Raw genomic sequence first — 9,499 nt, forward strand, 5'->3', positions numbered from 1 at the left:
CAAAAGAGTTCTCCCGCAAAATGAGGGAAGATGTTCATAATATTTCTTGGGGAACGAGGAAATGATTACCAGTCCCCTACCTCTCAACACACTCAAACTTTCATGCCTCATTATGAATTATAAAGAAGTAAAAACAGAAGTCATATTTTCCCCCTTTACAGGTCACCTCTTTATTAATTAATCCTCTTTACAGCTCTAAACAGGAAATAATAATCATTATCCCTATTATACAGATGGAAAACTGCAGAGGAGAGATGAAGAGTCTTGGCCAATGTTAATATTAAACAAGTAGTAGAGCAAGGATTCAAAAAACAGTATGTGTTTACTCCATCCTTTATGATCATTCTTGGAACAAAACTATCAGGGATAGCCTATCAGGGATTATCCAGCATTATAGAGAACACTTATATTGCATTATTTGAGAAATAGCATGTAGCTTTATAATTAAACAACGTATCACAACGTGTAAGTGTGTACAGTTAATATTGTGCATTCTGGGCATGATGCTGATCTTATATCAGTAAAAATATGAAGAAAATTGAGGTTAGAAAATCCAAAATCAATCTCTCAGATGTTACTTTCTCATTTCATAACTTGGGTGCTTAACTATCGAAGTTTAAAAGTGAGTTTAGTTGCAACACACACACATGCAGGCACACAGAGCAAAGCAGCACAAATCAATGAAATTACCACAATTTTAGAAACTTGTAATTCAATGGTCTGAACATACAATAAAAAAATTACATTGTTTGCTAGGGATTTTTTTTTGTTTGTTTTTTTTTAGAAGTTTAATATCTAAAATGCCTGCAGGCAACCGGGTTCCTTCCAAAACAGTAACCCATTGTGGCTTCATTTAATTTTGATTTGAAAAGCTTGATGCAGCTTTTTTACAACTTTTGATTAAAACTGTTTAAATAAAAAAGTAAATGTGTGACATGGCAGTGGAGATCTACATAAACAAGTGAGGGGCAGAAAACAAAGTGTTTGAAGATTTGGTTTGAAGAAGAAGCCAAAGTTTGTGAGAAACTCTTTGGCAGAGAAGTTTTGCTGGATAATTCACAAGACTCTCACCAGACAGTCAGTAGTTACTAGTTTCAGTCAGTCATTACATGAGAATTATCAAAATTAAATTTTTTTCATATATAATGAACAGTGCAAATTTTAAATTAGGCAATTTTAAAAAGCAAAGTACATCTAAACATGAATGGCCTGAAAATCAAAAAGGAATCCTTCAAAAAGTGGAAACATGGAAAAATAGGTAAGGAGTGCAAAAGAATACTGTTGGGGTAGTTTTATTTTTGAAAATTGCAAGTTATGAGCAGATGACATTTAAGTTGCTTATATTTCTAAACTACAATTTTTATTTTTATATTTAACCTTTAAATAAGTTATTTACAGGCAAGATGACCTTTTTTGGCCAGGGCTCTAATATTTGATGTATTTTAGCAACATTTTGTTTTACTGCTGTTTTCACTCCCTTGTGTTTTGCATCTTAGTTATTTGAGGCTTTAGTAAACAAATTGATACACCTTACTTTTTTTTTTTTTTTTTTGGACAGGCAGTAGTTCTTTTTCAACTTACTAGGTGTCATCTCCTCCTCCTCTTCCCACACCACCTTTTAGCCATTTGTTGTTTTAATTATTTTTCTACACAACTGTACACAGGTTACTTCTCCATTAGTATACCTGGAAACAGCTAAACCATATAAAATCCCTATTTTCTTTTTAGTGATTTTGACTAAATTATTCATAGCCCAGTGATTCAAATCAGATTATTACTCTGCCTGCAGCAGCCAGCACAATTGATCTTGTACAGACACATTCATTGGGAAGGGTCCATCTCCTTCAGAATGGCTGTAAAGAGGGGAGTGGGGGAAACATGTAGTGGTGGTAGTTATCACCTGACCTCCCCTTTGTATAATTTGATTTTTTTTTCCTGAGGGTTTCATGGGTGTTACTGCACAGAGATATGCTGCCATAACTCGGTTTCATTATCAAAGCAAGCATTCTCTTCTTTAACACTTAAACATTCTTTTTAACACTTTCACTGTTAAACATTTCCATAGCCCTCACTGAACTCTGCAGTGTTAATATGTGCAAAAGCCGCTTTTAAGGTCTTTCACTCCCCCCCCCTCCAAATTGCTTGCTTATATCCCAAAGTGACATATTTTTCAGCCGAATGCTTTCAGTAGGTTTAAGCTATTTTTTTCCCACTTATTTCTTAACTTAGTATACTTTGCCTGCAAAGCTGAACTCTCCAAATACAGTCCTTGATGGATGACTGCTTTTTACTTTGAATTTTCACAAATAGGTAACAGACGTTGGTTTCTCCCTGAACTTCCAGGAATTTTTTCCATTTAGTTTGTTTCCTCTCCTACAACTTTTATTTGCTTTTTATTGTTTTTATATTCACCTCTCAAGGTTGCACATTTTGTTGTGATGTTTTAGCCATCAAAAATAATCCTTGAGAAACTGCTCCCTTGATTTGGACTCTCTCTGCTGGGGAGGGTGCGAGGGAGGGGGGCACAACAACTAGATACTATTTTTTCCATGGAGGCCAATGGGCTCTATTTTTTGAAAATTTCAGAGTCCTTCAACAGAGCTCTGCTGTGCTCTCGAAGCATTCTTTCCCTTCCCCCACTCTCTGGAGCTCCTTTTTTACCTGGTCCCAGTTTCCCCCTAATACTTCTTTGGGGAGTCCATCAGGTCCATCTTTAGATTTAACCGACTTCTCCAGCATGGTACTAATTTCTTCATTTAAATCCTTTAACATTTCCAATGCCATTTCCCTTAATGCTATATTGTGATCCTCACATTAAGGGATATATATGTTACCTGCTCCAGATGAGTGCATCCGAATCATGACACCAGTATTTTGGTGTACCTTTTGAAACCTTATCCGCTTATCCGTATACTGGGGCAGCTTCTGAGACCTTATTCACCTGGTTTCTAAGAAATCAGCTAGACTCCAAACTTGACACTGAGGTGTCTTTTTTGACATATAATCAAACTACACTTGAGTTGATTAAGTGCAAGGGGTGGATACAATGCATACCAGAGGAGCTAGCTAACGGGAATTTTGCAAGTCTTCAAGGCTAAGGCTGTGAAGGAGATTCCCAAACCTGAGTCTTCTTTTTAGGTGACAAATCTGAGGAACTGTCCCAAACTGAGGTGTCATTAGAGGAGGTTGTGGAACAAATTGATAAACTAAACAGTAATAAGTCACCAGGACCAGACAGAATTCACCAAAGAGTTCTGAAGGAACTCAGATGTGCAATTGCAGAACTACTAACAGTAGTCTGTAAGGTATCATTTAAATCAGATTCTGTACCAAATGACTGGAGGATAGCTAATGTGACACCAATTTTTAAAAAGGGCTCCAGAGGTGATCCTGGCAATCACAGGCCGGTAAGCCTGATTTCAGTGCCGGGCAAACTGGTTGAAACTATAGTAAAGAACAAAACTGTCAGACACATAGATGAACATAATTTATTGGGGAAGAGTCAACATGGTTTTTCTAAAGGTAAATCATGCCTCACCAATCTACTAGAATTCTTCGAGGAGGTTAATGAGCATGTGGACAAGGGGGATCCAGTGGATATAGTGTACTTAGATTTTCAGAATGCCTTTGACAAGGTCCCTCACCAAAAGCAAAATAAGCAGTCATAGGATAAGAGGGAAGGTGCTCTCATGGATTGGTAACTGGTTAAAAGATAGGAAACAAAGGGTAGGTATAAATGGTCAGTTTTCAGAATGGAGAGAGGTAAATAGTGGTGTTCCCCAGGGGTCTGTACTGGGACCAGTCCTATTCAACATATTCATAAATGATCTAGAAAAAGGGATAAACAGTGAGGTGGCAAAATTTGCAGATGATACAAAACTACACAAGAAAGTTAAGACCCAGGCTGACTGCAAAGAGCTACAAAAGGATCTCTCAAAACTGGGTGACTGGAACAACACAATGGCAGATGAAATTCAATGTTGATAAATGCAAAGTAATGCACGTTGGAAAACATAATCCCAACTATACACATCAAATGATGAGGTCTAAATTAGCTGTTACCACTCAAGAAAGAGATCTTGGAGTCACTGTGGACAGTTCTCTGAAAACATCCACTCAATGTGCAGCGGCAGTCAAAAAAGAATGTTGGGCATTATTAAGAAAGGGATAGATAATAGTACAGAAAATATCATGTTGCCTCTGTATAAATCCATGATACACCCACATGTTGAATACTGTGTGCAGATGTGGTCACCCTGTCTCAAAAAAGATATATTGGAATTGGAAAAGGATTAAAAAAGGCAACAAAAATTATTAGGTGTACGGAACAGTTGCCCTGTGAGGAGAGATTAATAAGACTGGGACTTTTCAGCTTGGAAAAGAGATGATTAATGAGGGATATGATAGAGGTCTATAAAATCATGACTGGTGCGGAGAAAGTAAATAAGGAAGTGTTATTTACTCCTTCTCATAGCACAAGAACTAGGGGTCACCAAATGAAATTAATAGGCAGCAGGTTTAAAACAAACCAGAGGAAATATTTCTTCACACAACGCGGTCTGTGGAACTCTTTGCCAGACGATGTTGTGAAGGCCAAGACTATAACAGGGTTAAAAAAAGAACGAGATAAGTTCATGGAGGATAGGTCCATCAATGGCTATTAGTCAGGATGGGCAGGAATGGTGTTCCTAGCCTCTGTTTGCCAGAAGCTGGGAATGAGTGACAGGGGATGGATCACCTGATGATTACCTGTTCCATTCATTCCTTCTGGGGCACCTCGCACTGGCCACTGTCGGAAGACAGGATACTGGGCTAGATGGACCTTTAGTCTGACCCTGTATAAATGTTCTTATACCACACGTCAAAGTTACACAGTAATGTCTTCCTTTATATACATTTACACATTACCTTGCATTTACTATTCATTGCATCACATGTTTTGTAGAAACCAATATCTATAGAGCATGCTCAGTTCACGCACTGTTCATGTACACCTTTATGTCCACAACTTATCTTATGTATTATTCTCTTTTCCATTGGAAATGGTTCCTTAGTGGTTCCCCCTTATCTTAGCTAGTACAGACATTCTTTTCCAGCCTGCTGACCCATTTACCTTCCTAATTCTCTCTCCCAAGAAGTGAGGCCTCCCTCAAATCTAATTACTCACATCAAGCGAGGACTACAAATAGCACAAGAATTTAGGGACAAAATTAGAAAGGCTAAGGCACAAAACGAGTTACACCTATCCAGGGACATAAAAGGCAATAAGAAGAGGTTCACATTAGGAGCAAGAGAAAGGTGAAGAAAAGTGTCGGTCCTCTATTTAGCAGGGAAGGAGAGCTAATAACTGATTATATCAAGAAAACTTAAGTGTTTAATGCTTATTTTGATTCACTCTTCACTGAAAAAGTTAATGGTTACCAGATACTCAACAAAACTAATATTAAATAATAAGAGGGAAGGAGCAAGCCCAAACAGAGAAAGAACAGGTTAAAGAATATTTAGATAAGTTAGATGTATTCAAGTCAGCAGGGCCAGGTTACTTAAGGAACTAGCTGACACAATCTTGCAATCATTAGCAATTATCTTTGAGAACTCATGGAGGACGGGTAAGGTTCTAGAGGACTTGAGAAGGGCAAACATAGTACCTATCTTTAAAAGCAGGTACAAAGAAGACCTGAGGAATTATAGACAAGTCAGCCTAATTTACTTGGAAAGATGCTGGAACAATTACTAAACAATGAGTTTGTAAGCACCTAAAGCAGTGGTTTTCAAACTGCAGGTCATGACCTACTACTGGGTCACGGCATGTCAGGCACTGGGTCGTGGTGGCTCTGGTCAGCACTGCTGACCAGGCTGTTAGAAGTCCCGTCGGCGGTGCTGCCCGGCTGAGGCAGGCTAGTACATACCTGTTCTGACACTGCACTGCGCCCTGGAAGCGGCCAGCAGCAGGTGTGGCTCTGAGGCGCGGGGCCAAGGGACTCCGTGCGCTGACCCCGTCCCGAGCACCGGCTTCCGGCCAATGGGAGTGGGTGTGTGTGTGTGTGCCTGTGCGCCTCCGCCTAGGAGCTGCACCTGCTGTTGGCCGCTTCCAGGGTGCAGCACAGTACATGGTGCCAGGACAGGCAGGAAGCCTGCCTTAGCACCCCCACTGCGCTGCTGACTGGGAGCCACCGGAGGTAAGCCTGCACCCCAATCCTCTGCCCCAGCCCTGAGCCCCCCCCCCAAAACTGGGAGCCCTTCTTGCACCCGAAACCTCTCATCCCTGGCCCCAGCCCAGAGCCTGCACCCCAGCCCAGAGCCCTAACCCCCTCCCACACCCCAAGCCCCTGCCCCAGACCTGAGCCCCCCCAAACTTGGAGCCTCCTCCTGCACCCCAAGCTGCTCATCCCCAGCCCCACCCCAGGGCCTGCACCCCCAACTTGGAGCCTTGACCTCCTCCTGCACCCCAACCCCCCACCCCAGCCCATAGCCCACCAAAAGCCAGCACCCCCAAACCCTCATCTCCAGCCTCACCCCCGCACCTCAACCTTCTGCCCCAGCTCCACTGGGTCGCAACAATTTTCTTCAACTGGGTCACCAGAAAAAAAGTTTGAAAACCACTGACCTAAAGGATAAGGTGGTTATAAGGAATAGCCAACATGGATTTGTCAAGTACAAATCATACCAAACCAACCCAATTTTCTTCTTTGACAGGGTAACTGACCTATGGGATAGTGGTGGTGGTGGTGGGGGAAGTGGCAAGTAGTAGATGAAATATATCTTGCTTTTGACAGTACTACATGACATTCTAGCAAACTAGGAACAGGTGGTCTAGATGTAATTACTGTAAGGTGAAGGCACAACTGGTTGGAAGAATAGTTATCAAGGGTTCACTGTCCAACTGGGAAGGTGTATTTATTGAGGTTCTACAGGAACCAGTCCTGGGTCTGGTACCATTCTATATATTCATTATTGACGTGGGTTATGGAATGAAAAGTATGCGTACAAAATTTGCAGATGACACGAACCCAGGAAGGGGTGTCTCCCAGGTATCTTGGGAGAAGAGGATTCAAATTCAAAATACAAGTCAACAATGTAATGAAGTTGTGAAAAAGGCTAATATCATTCTGGGATGTATTAAAAGGAGTGTTGTACGTAAGCAATGGGAGGTAAATGTCCTGTTCTACTCAGTATTGGTGAGGTTTCAGCAGGATACTGTCTCCAGTTCTGGGCACCACACACTTCAGGAAAGGTATGGATAAACTGGAGAGAGGCCAGAGGAGAGCAACAAAAACGATAAAAGGTTTAGAAAACCTGACCTAAAAGGAAAGGATAAAAAAAATGGTTATGTTTAGTCTTGAGAAAAGAAGACTGAGGAGGGACCTGATCAGTCTTCAAATATGTTAAGGACTGTTATAAAAAGGACACTGATCAATTGTTCTCCATGTTCACTGAAGATGGGATAAGAAGTAATGGGCTGAATCTGCAGCAAGGGAGGTTTAGGTTAGATAAATCTATCCTATACAGTTAATCTCTGGAATGGACTTCCCATGGAGGCTGCAAAATCCCTATCAATGGAAATTTTTAAGAGGAGATTGGATAAACACCTGTCAGGAATGGTCTAGATTTACTTGGTCCTGCCTCAACGTAAGGGGCTGGACTTAATGGCTTCTTGGGGTCCTTACCAGCCCTACATTTCTATGATTACTGCTTGTAGCAGGGTGCTGTTGCAAAAGCACCTAATTAGCCCCTGCTCAGCCATCTCCAATCAAGAGAAATAGATTGGGGCTGGTGTAACAGGCATGATGCCTGGCCTGGGGATTGGCTCCACCTGTGGGCCTGACAAGCCAGCAGTTATAAGGGCTGGGAGCCAGTATGAAGAGGGGCTGCTAGGAGAATGGACAGTCTCCCGGCTGCGGGCTGACTGCTAGCCAAAGAGGGAACTAACCCTGTAAGCCTTGTAAATAGGTCAACACTGGTGGTGGGAGAACTGTTTGTGTAAATAAAGCCACGGGTGCTGCATAACAGGAAGCCTCTCTGAGCTTTATTGGGGCAGTCAGCGGGCCCCAGGAAGAGGGGTGGGCAGAGGACCCTGTTACACTGCTCTAGTATGTTCCTTTTGGAACATTTAAAAGTTTTAAGACGACAACAACTTAAAAATTACAGTTTATTCTGAAGTGTTATGGTTTACTCTATGCTTTCTGTATTGCCAGTTTCATTGTTTCCCTTGTATTTTCAGTCAGGTCCCCCTATTGAGGGTCTTCCTCAAGCAACAGTAAGGCGGAGGGCTGAGGAGGAATGTGTTTATAAAACTAAAAATTGGCAGCGGACTTGAGGAATGGGTAAGTGAAATACAGAACATGTCACTTTTTTTTAAATTGACTAGATCTCAAGTTGAGAGTCTCTTTTTTCTTGGAAGAAATGTGAGAATTTACCTCACATCACCAAAACTTTCCATTGCTTTTCCTCTGTCCCCAGCTTATTTCCACATGTCTCCTATTGGACAACAGAATCTCCTCTCAGACATGCTTCACCCAAAGAATGTGTGTTAGCAGTGTCGCTTACTCTTTCTAAACTTGAATAATTTTAAATTCACTGAATCACTGTGGTTCTTCTCTCCGACAAACAGCTTTTGAAGCAGGTATTGCTGTGTCTCAGGAACAATTTAAAGCATATTGGTTTCCTGGATTGCAACCTTTTTCAGTTTCTGTTACTGTCTGGAATCTTTTATCTATCACTTATGTCCTCATCTACTCTGCTTCCCATTCACTCATCATGAGATGGGTATTTTATTTTATTTTATTTGTGCATGGAGTTCTCACGGAATCTCAATACTGCATTGTTACCAAAGGCTTGGCTTTTTCTTTGTGGCATTACATATCGTTCTCTCTCAAGCTCCAAATTCTAGACGAAAGCCGCATCTACACTGCAGTCACAACATATTTTTAAAACCCTTTTGCCTATCCTTGTCTGTAACCTGTGTGGTTACTGGGAGAGATGGATGAGATTCTGTCCTGTGCCGCCAAGAGCTGCAGCACAGAACTTGCCACCCAAGGGAGCAGGGGGCTAAGGTGGCTTTATGCCACCCTGATACTGGGCTGTTCCAGGGGCTGGAGAGAGCCCCAGTGTAACTTAGGCAGTCAAGGTGGCTTAAGTTACAGCAACATGAAGAGGCTGGAGCAAAGATGAGGCTCTTATTCTGTGTTTTTACCCTACCTGGAAGTCTAAACAAGTAGATGGTTTTGAATATGGTTGTAACAGGATTAAGTCCTGGCCACAAGCCTGTCCACAAAACACACTATATCATGCTAGAACATGGTTATGGAAAATACCAGCGTTAACAAATGGTCTTTAAACAACTACTGTTAAACACATGTTTATGTGGGGCTCAACTAGCAACAAGCTTATTTTCGTTTTTCACATACCCGTGTAAGACGGAACACTCAACTTCAATAGTATTGTTTTGTTACCTACAATTCATCATGTACATTCGTATACACATATAACATATCACACA

General features: G+C 41.4%; 1 protein-coding gene across 3 annotated transcripts in view; it reads right to left on the bottom strand.

Annotated features, from left to right (window-relative positions):
* Positions 1 to 9,499, bottom strand: part of DIAPH2 (diaphanous related formin 2) — an 807,400-nt gene that overhangs the window by 260,459 nt on the left and 537,442 nt on the right. The gene's annotated exons all lie outside the window — the stretch shown is intronic.

The sequence above is a fragment of the Natator depressus genome, chromosome 9, assembly GCF_965152275.1.
Source record: "Natator depressus isolate rNatDep1 chromosome 9, rNatDep2.hap1, whole genome shotgun sequence".
In the NCBI taxonomy this organism is placed as follows: domain Eukaryota; kingdom Metazoa; phylum Chordata; order Testudines; family Cheloniidae; genus Natator; species Natator depressus.